At 41.2% G+C, this 8,303-nt stretch overlaps 1 long non-coding RNA gene across 4 annotated transcripts; it reads right to left on the reverse strand.

Annotated features, from left to right (window-relative positions):
• Window positions 1-922: 922 nt before the first annotated feature.
• Window positions 923-6,961, reverse strand: LOC122171415. 4 transcript variants are annotated; one of them, XR_006172000.1, is made up of 5 exons: window positions 6,829-6,961; window positions 5,775-5,943; window positions 5,608-5,681; window positions 3,436-3,540; window positions 923-1,033 (listed from the first exon to the last, which is right to left on the reverse strand). It is a non-coding gene; the product is annotated as an uncharacterized LOC122171415 (long non-coding RNA). The 4 variants fall into 4 exon arrangements; XR_006171998.1 differs by lacking the exon at window positions 6,829-6,961 and adding an exon at window positions 6,188-6,535; XR_006172001.1 differs by lacking the exon at window positions 6,829-6,961 and adding an exon at window positions 6,188-6,535 and having other exon boundaries at window positions 5,599-5,681.
• Between the last annotated feature and the right edge of the window lie 1,342 nt (window positions 6,962-8,303).

The following is an 8,303-nucleotide window of genomic DNA, read 5'->3' on the forward strand; positions in this document are numbered from 1 at the left end:
ATTTTAAACTGAAGTAAATGAGAATAAACTACACAGGTCTAAAACGTGCTTTTTACATTAGTGGACAACTTCATTACAAATGGCTGGGACACAAACACACAAAAGCAGATTGGATGCAAAGCACATTTTCCCATTTGCTGTAAAAAGATTCACAGAGAATCTGTAGATTAGCACTCGAAACAAAGAGTTCCTTAAACTAAGCAACATCAGTTCTTGGTCAGAAATCCACTGCTATTTAGAGCAAGACAATTACTAACAAAAATAAATAAATGAAGGAAAAGAAACATAGCTATTACTTCTGGATTTTTTGTTTGTTTGTTTGTTTTTCCACTTGCCTTAGATAGTTACACTACATGGAGAAAAGAAGCTTAGCCAACATAGCAAAATTTAAGATAGAAGGCATTTGAATTGTTTAGTGAGGCTATAGTGCCCCCCAATGTCCACAAGCTATAGACAAGGTTGTTTACTGATTTGACAGAAAGGGAAAACCAAACAAAACTACGAAATGCTTACTAATAATCATTCCTGTACATCATGCCTGACTTAGAAGTAAGATTGGTAAGTGTGGTAAATTTCAGAAAGGGCCAAATATTTCATATTTTTTTTTTGTCCCAGCTAGAATTCTCTGTAAAATGATACTAGCATAGCTCACGTAGAGTCAGACAAGCTGTCAAAACCCATTTACCAACATTGCCTATGTTCACTGTTGCTTTAGTTTCATCACCTTTTGAGCTCACAGAATTTGAATCTCTCAGCATGTTCCAAACACTGTAGGCACTTTAATGTGACACTATGAAAATCAGATCTCTTGCATGACAATCCATATTTCATCCACTGAATCATGAATTCAACGCATGCTCAAAGGATTATTTATTTATTTTAAGGAAGACAGCCATCCATAACTATAAAGATTCAGATGAGTTTATTGTTTTGGAAAAGTCTACCAGGAGATCATCAACGAGAGTTAAATGCATTCATCTCGCTTGCATTTTGAATTTTGCTCTATCTTCATAACTACCTTCATAAAAATCACCTGTAAAAGTAAATACAAGAAACTGCATATAACAAATCGTATTTACACAAGCATCCAGATCATATGAAATAGTCTTGTTCTAAGATCTGTATTTCTAATATGATGATCTGATGAAGTTTTTCAAATAGAATCACAGAATCATAGAATTGCTCAGGTTGGAAAAGACCTTAAAGATCAAGTCCAACCACAACCTAACCATCCTACCCTAACTCTAACAACCCTCTGCTAAATCATGTCCCTGAGCACCACATCCAAATGGTTTTTAAACACATCCAGGGATGGTGACTCAACCACCTCCCTGGGCAGCCTATGCCAGTGCTTCACAACCCCTTCCATAAGGAATTGTTTCCTGATGTCCAACCTAAACTTAACCCTGGTGCAATTTGAGGTCATTTCCCCTCATCCTGTCACCCATCACCAGTGAGAGGAGACCAACTCCAATATTACTTCATTCATGCTTACTAGTCGTTCTGACAGCTAAGGATTCATTACTTTGTCTTTACCACAGATTCATAACTGAATCTTCTGTTCACTTAACATATAAAGAAGCTCCTTGATAGCCTCTTGATGTCCAGAATATACTCAATATTTCTTAGTCAAGCATATTCTATTAAAAATAAATAAATCATTTTCATAAGTCCTGGATGTACCACCTTCGAGATCTTTCTGATGGAGGAAGAAAGCAATCAGAGCTGTTAGAGTATTTATTCAGTGTGCTGATTTTTAACTTTCAATACATAATACTCAGTGGATTTTTTAAATAAGGACAATTTGAAGTTTTAAATTCAATGAATCACAGAATGGCCAGGGTTGGAAGGGACCTCAAGGATCATGAATCTCCAACCCCCCTGCCACATGCAGGGCCACCAACCTCCACATTTAATACTACACCAGGCTGCCCAGGGCCCCATCCAACCTGGCCTTGAACACCTCCAGGGACGGGGCATCCACAACCCCTCTGGGCAGCCTGTTCCAGCACCTCACCACTCTCATAGTAAAGGACTTTCCCCTGGCATCCAACCTAAATCTTCTCTCCCTCAGCTTAAAACCATTTCCCCTTGTCCTGCTGTTATCTACCCTATCAAAGGGTTGATTCTTGAAATATACTAACAGTTTTCTGTGATAGAATGCTTAAGATAGAATAAATTAGCCATTATGAATATGACTAAGTATATATTCTAAGTATAGCCATAGACATGCTACAAATGCTGGAAGAAAACCTTCCAGTAGTCCATTTCTTCATGACAAATGTTTGCTTCGTTACAATGACAGCAAAGAAATAGCCTATCTAATACTGTATTCTTAGGAAAAAAATATATTAAAATGTTGGGCTTGTCTAAGTGTAGACACACACAGTACTATGCCCACACACTTTGAAAGATTATTACACAGAAAGATTAACTACAGATGCAATAAAGACATGTTTTTTCCAAGCATGCTTACTGTAAACTGTAGTGTAGTTGTACCTTGTTATCTACCCTTCTGCACCACTTAGTCAGTACATGTTCAGTAAGCTCTTAAAAAAAAAAAAAAAAAAAAAACAGAAAAATTAACTACTTATACTAACTTAGTATTGTTAGTATAAAGAATACTGATATTTGTCTGTTTTCCCGTTTTTGTTGACATAAAAATCAAAATTTGGACTGTCTTTGAAGTGGTTGGGGTATTTTCTAATGAAAAAAACAAAGTTTGGATTAATGTCAGAAATTCATAGCAAGTACATGTCATACTAATATTGCAAGTGTTATTTTTAAAACCTTCTACCAAAGCCAAAAGCACAAGAAATCTGCATAATCCCTGCACAGCTCATTAGCACTGAGTCATACAAAGGATACATAATGATTTGGCAGCATATTGCCAGATGGTTTGCAATCAGATCAAGTAGTAATAGTTTGCTATCAGATCAAGTAAGTAACTTGGCTTCTTTTTCTTTATTAACATCCCTCCCAAATTGTCATTATATCCACTTTCTTTTCTATTTTTTGAAATAACATTCAGTTCCTGAGTGGTTGACAAAAACTTTGGTGTTTTCAATCCACACTGACTCTTGGCTTTGCAATCTTTTTTACATTTCCAAAAGCATTTATTAATTGCATTTAGACACAAGAGAGCTTATGCAATCAATTTCTGTATTTACATAAAAACTGTTCAACACTTCACTCCTTCCCATTAGTGATGTGCAGCTGGTCACTACATGAAATTTGTTTTGCACCATAATCTGATCATCTTCTCTCTCACTCAAAACACTTATTGTGTCCGAGCAACAGGAAAATAAAAGGTTATGAGGGCAATGCAAACAGACAATCACTCAAGTTAATGTATTTGAGATTCATGAATACTTAAGGCTTATTATTATTTGAATGCTTTTGAACCCAAGTGTATAGCTTCAAGCATTCACTTACCACACTGTAGTAAGTCTGAAGTACAAAGCAAATAGTTTCATTGTTCTTTTTCCTGAAGTTTCCAAGTTTTCCATTGTGACAATCCAGTTGAATAAGTGAAAATATCTACAAAAACATCTATATATTTAAATAAGACTGAAAAGTTTACAATAACCTTGGTACTATAACTTTTAATTTACCTTCTCCTTCATTGCATTCTTTAGGTTCACTGTTTTAAAATCCAAAGAGACATTAATGGTAGTTTCCCAGCAATCAAATGAAACATTTACAATCACTTCAGTTTTAAAGCATTCACATTGATCTCAGAAGAAAGGCCTGCTCCATTTTAACCCAAGTTTTACCGAGGGGAAAAAGAAAAGATCACAGAAAGCCGTGTATTCTGACTATAAAGCTGTTCTTGTGTTAAAACCTCACTCAGAGCGTCAGGAAGATAAAGCATCACCCCCTTGGTTACACTGGGATTTGGATCCATGCTATGCTGAGTGTTCAAGTACGCTGAAACGTGGGCAGAGCCATGGAGTCACATGAGTTTCCAGTGAAGTTTATTTACCTTACTCCAGAAGCTGCACATTTTGTTTGAATTGGATATTCCCCACACTAGGGATGCTCTGAGGAATGCAGCTCAGCTGTCAGCCTTGAGAAGGTAGTACCCATTGGTGGCTGTGCCTTAAGCTGATTACACTGTCACCTCGGTGACATATCTGCTTCATTCTTTCCTTCTCCAGCATAAGTATGTGGATCAAAGCATTAACAAAGATAATGCTACCAAACATCATCATGAATACTTCACATACAGAAGAGGCAAAAGGCCAAATGAAAACACTTAGCTATTTATAAGCATAATATGTTACTTATTGCTTCATATAGTTGAATTAATGTTTGGCATTTCCTAGTACAGAGTATATGATATAATAATATACATATATATTTCATGTTATAATGTAATATTGATATGAAAATGTATGTGCTTGCAAATCCCCATGGCATTTTACTTATTACTTTCATCTGTTCCACTCAAGTTGCAAAGTGTTTATGTACTTGAAAGTGAATATCAAACACCATTAACACAGTGACATGAAAATAAATGTTAAAAAGAGCTGCAGCACAGCATTGTACAGGAAGGGAAACTACTGGATCTATGTCATATTTCTGGAGAACCATGACCTTATAGGAATACCAGCCTGTCTCTGGCAGAAGTAATGATCTCAAGTGACCTTTACCCTTTTAAAACTCAGCTTTGTTCCCAAGAGGAAAAGAACCCTCATCTCATCAGGTTTGCATTAAAGGCCTTCTCTGAAGGACAGAGATTGAGATGGTGCAGAAGCTCAGACTGACCAGCAAGTCCATTGAGTACTATCATAGGAGCCAACTGCTTGCAGATACAGCTGTGGTAAAGCTGGGGCAGGCAGCCTCCAAATAGATTAGAATGAAATAGCATGGGCTGGAGGCAAGCTCAGCCCACAAATGGGAAGTGAAACAAACAAGAAATCCCTACAGAAATGATACAGATATACCTATTTACTTCTAGTGGAAAGTATAGATGTTGCCTGCCTGTGCTGGGATGGCCTTTCCTGTCTTCTGTTTTATTTAAGACATGAAGATTATGTACGGAACAGTACTGGGACAGTAAAGGCGTTGCTCTTTGTACACCTCAGTTTTTTGGGCCCTTGGAAACACAGCAGAAATCCTAGGAACTCAACAGATTCCTGTGTTGTGTTCTGCGGCACTTTGGCCATCCACAGAGTCATTAGCTAGTCTTCTTAGAGTAATGCTTTATAATGGAAATATTCCTTGTATATACAGTAACATCATTCTAACTACACCACAAGAAAGTTTACCAACATTAGGCCTCGTGTAACAGATGAAATCACCTTGTTCCCAAATCAGATTCTGTTTCTTAACACACATCAGTGCCTTTAGTTCTGGCAGATGCCACAATACAGAACATCCAACAAGGAATACGAAAATAATTCTTTAAAGGCCTGATCAACTACTATTTTAAAACATTGTCTGCGCTGCTGATGAAGACCAGATTGTTTTTTTCCAAGTTAGAGCGTGAACATGTTTAAAGAAACCCTTAACTGCCACAGCCACAAGAGCACCTACACAATTGAGGAGCAAAGGAAAATCCACAATACATACCACACTCACCAAGCCACTCACCTCACTTACCATAAGCCAAGCATCTACGTAGGTAAAACGAATGTTGATCAGCCTACCAAAATATTCTGTCTGTGCAAGGCATCCTTAAAAAGATGAAAACATTGGTCAGCAACTTCCATGGTCTGCTAGCGAGCTGCAAAAGCTAGCACACTGCAAAAGCACAAGGGTTGACATACAGAGTATCCATGTGTATGAGACCGAGGTCTCACTGAACAATAAGAATATGAACAGCAGGAGCTTTCTCTTCCAGCAGCATTATGATGCCAGTTTGCTTTGGAGGTACAACAGGGGACAACAGTAAAGCATGTTCCTCATCCAGCCCACAGCCATTTAGCAAGTGCTGATCTAACAAAGAGAAGGCATAGCACTGGTTATTCTCAGTTCCTTAACTCACAAGCATTGCAACAAAAGTAAGCCCCAAAGAAAATTAACTACAGCATTATCCTCCCCTACCCCGGGGCAGTTAAAGTGTCCTTACATAACCCATACTATCTCTAGGTAGGAAGGGGAGACAATCACATAAGAAAAAGAAAGAACTAAGGTTTTGGTCACCTCTTACATCCCCCCCTACTTTCCCAGCACCACTCACCCTTCTATAGCAGCACAGATACCAAGACTCTGTCAATACACACTTCTGCTCCAGGCCAAGAAAAACTTCATTCTTTTACTGGCATCCCAACACACTGAAGTCGAAGCTCGCTTACTGCACCACACAGCACTGTGCTAAGCCATCGGATAGATAGATGGTGCCAGCAGAGCAACTTGCAAATTCACTGTTGAGCTTAACATTTTTCTCCCTTTAGAGACCAGCTGCAAATCTGGGCAAACAGTCAAGATTTCCGTATTTCTCTTCAAGGATAAACAATTTACAGCAAGGATGAAAAAGCAAAAGGAATGTTTGGTATCTACTTTTTTCATCTATGGCGACGCTTAAACTAGTGGTTATGCTATATGTTTATCATTCACCACAGCAGGATTTTCAAAACAATCACTCAAAATACTAGCACACAGCTTCTTGCCAGATAGGGCTGTGGCTGATGTACAGATGAATTATTAATAACATGACTGGATTTTCACCCAGCCCTAAAGAAGTACAATCCAGGATTCAAGAACATACAAATTCAAGGAATTAGTACATCTGTGAGGAAGACAGAAGTGTTTTCAGCATTTCCATGCCATCCAATAAAAAGTAGGTTATTTAAGCAAATGAAATACTTTGAAGAAATCTACCTTCTTGCTGAAAATAGCAAGTGCAGCAGCATCAGGAACAGGCACTCGGGGTTTGGCCATCCTCTCAGCTTAGTCTGAAGTTAGAAATTACAGCCTCAGCTAACAGCCACAAAACAGCCCGAGGGGATTTTCAGCTCTCTACCTCCTCTGACAGAAGCATTATTTTTAGTGGACTAAAAAAAACTCCTTGCAAATAATACACTCAAGAAAGGCTGAGGCCTGACAGAAAACTGAGCGTTACTCCGTTAGGAAGCAAAACTTTAGCAGAGACAGGTTGCTACAGCACAGCAGAAAGGAAGCAGGGTCAAAACATCTTCTCTGGAGATGCTCAAGACCTGCCTGGATGCCCACCTGTGTGACCTGGTGTAGGGAAACTGCTTTGGCAGGGGAGCTGGACTTGATGATCTCTGGAGGTCCCTTCCAACCCCTACGATTCTGTGAAAATACTGCTTTCCACTCCGACAGAGGACTGAGAATCCTGAATGCACCCACTTCTCCCTTTGGCACAGGGAGGTAAGGGAGGCACGCTGACAGCACACATCTCACCTGCATACCCACTGTGTTTCTACGGGCAATGCTGGAGGCTGGGACCCACCCAGAACACACAGCCCAAGCTCGGCACACAGCAGACCTTCATCTGCAGCGGGACGTGGCACTAGACAGATAAAACCCTCTTTCAAAAGAGCAAGCGATGCAGCACACACACACCTAACCTGCTCTGCCACTTTTGACTATAGAGTTTTCTAACAGCAAGGAGGGGAAACACCTATCATTAGGCATCCCCAGCTGTACAAAAATAAGCTTCCCAGTGAGCTACAACAAGGACTTTGTTTCAGCCAACCTCTTTTCTTTCCCTCTCTCACAAATACAGGCTCAGGAAGGTACAGACACCTCCGAGACCCGAGCACAGGAACGCACCCAGTGATGCCCTTAAAACCCCAGCGGACCGCCGTTATGGGAACGAGGGGCAGCCCTCCCCCCGCCAGTCCGAGCCAGCCCAATGCTCGCGCCCCCCACAGCACAACAGCGCCTCAGCGCCCACGCGAGCAGCAACAAACGCTCTCCTCTCACGCACCCAACCGCCGCGCCCAACAGCCGCGAAACGCGCCCAGCCCGCGCTCCCTATCCCCCGCCTCTCACATCTGGCCACGCCCCTTCCGTGTGGCCACGCCCCTTTCCCACCTCCTCCCCTCGTTCTCCTTTCTGAGTCGGTGGCGTCGGCAGTCGCTATGAGAACAGCTGACGTCACGGGGCCCCGGCGCCGCTGATTGGTCGGAATTGTTCGAGAACGCCGCCGAAGGCGGAAGCGGAAGCCGCACGTGGAGCCGGTGAGTGGTTGCCGCAGTTTCTGGAAACTTCGCCTCATTGTCATATTTAAAGCGGCGGCGCCGGCTGCCCGCCTCTGCGCGCCCATCTGCCGGCAGCGGGACCGGGGCGGTGGTGCCGGCAGTGGGTCGGGTGGGGGGGGCCTGTTC

Source organism: Centrocercus urophasianus, unplaced genomic scaffold, assembly GCF_019232065.1.
Source record: "Centrocercus urophasianus isolate 14NV4802_14NV808 unplaced genomic scaffold, USGS_Curo_1.0 seq_9, whole genome shotgun sequence".
Lineage (NCBI taxonomy): Eukaryota > Metazoa > Chordata > Aves > Galliformes > Phasianidae > Centrocercus > Centrocercus urophasianus.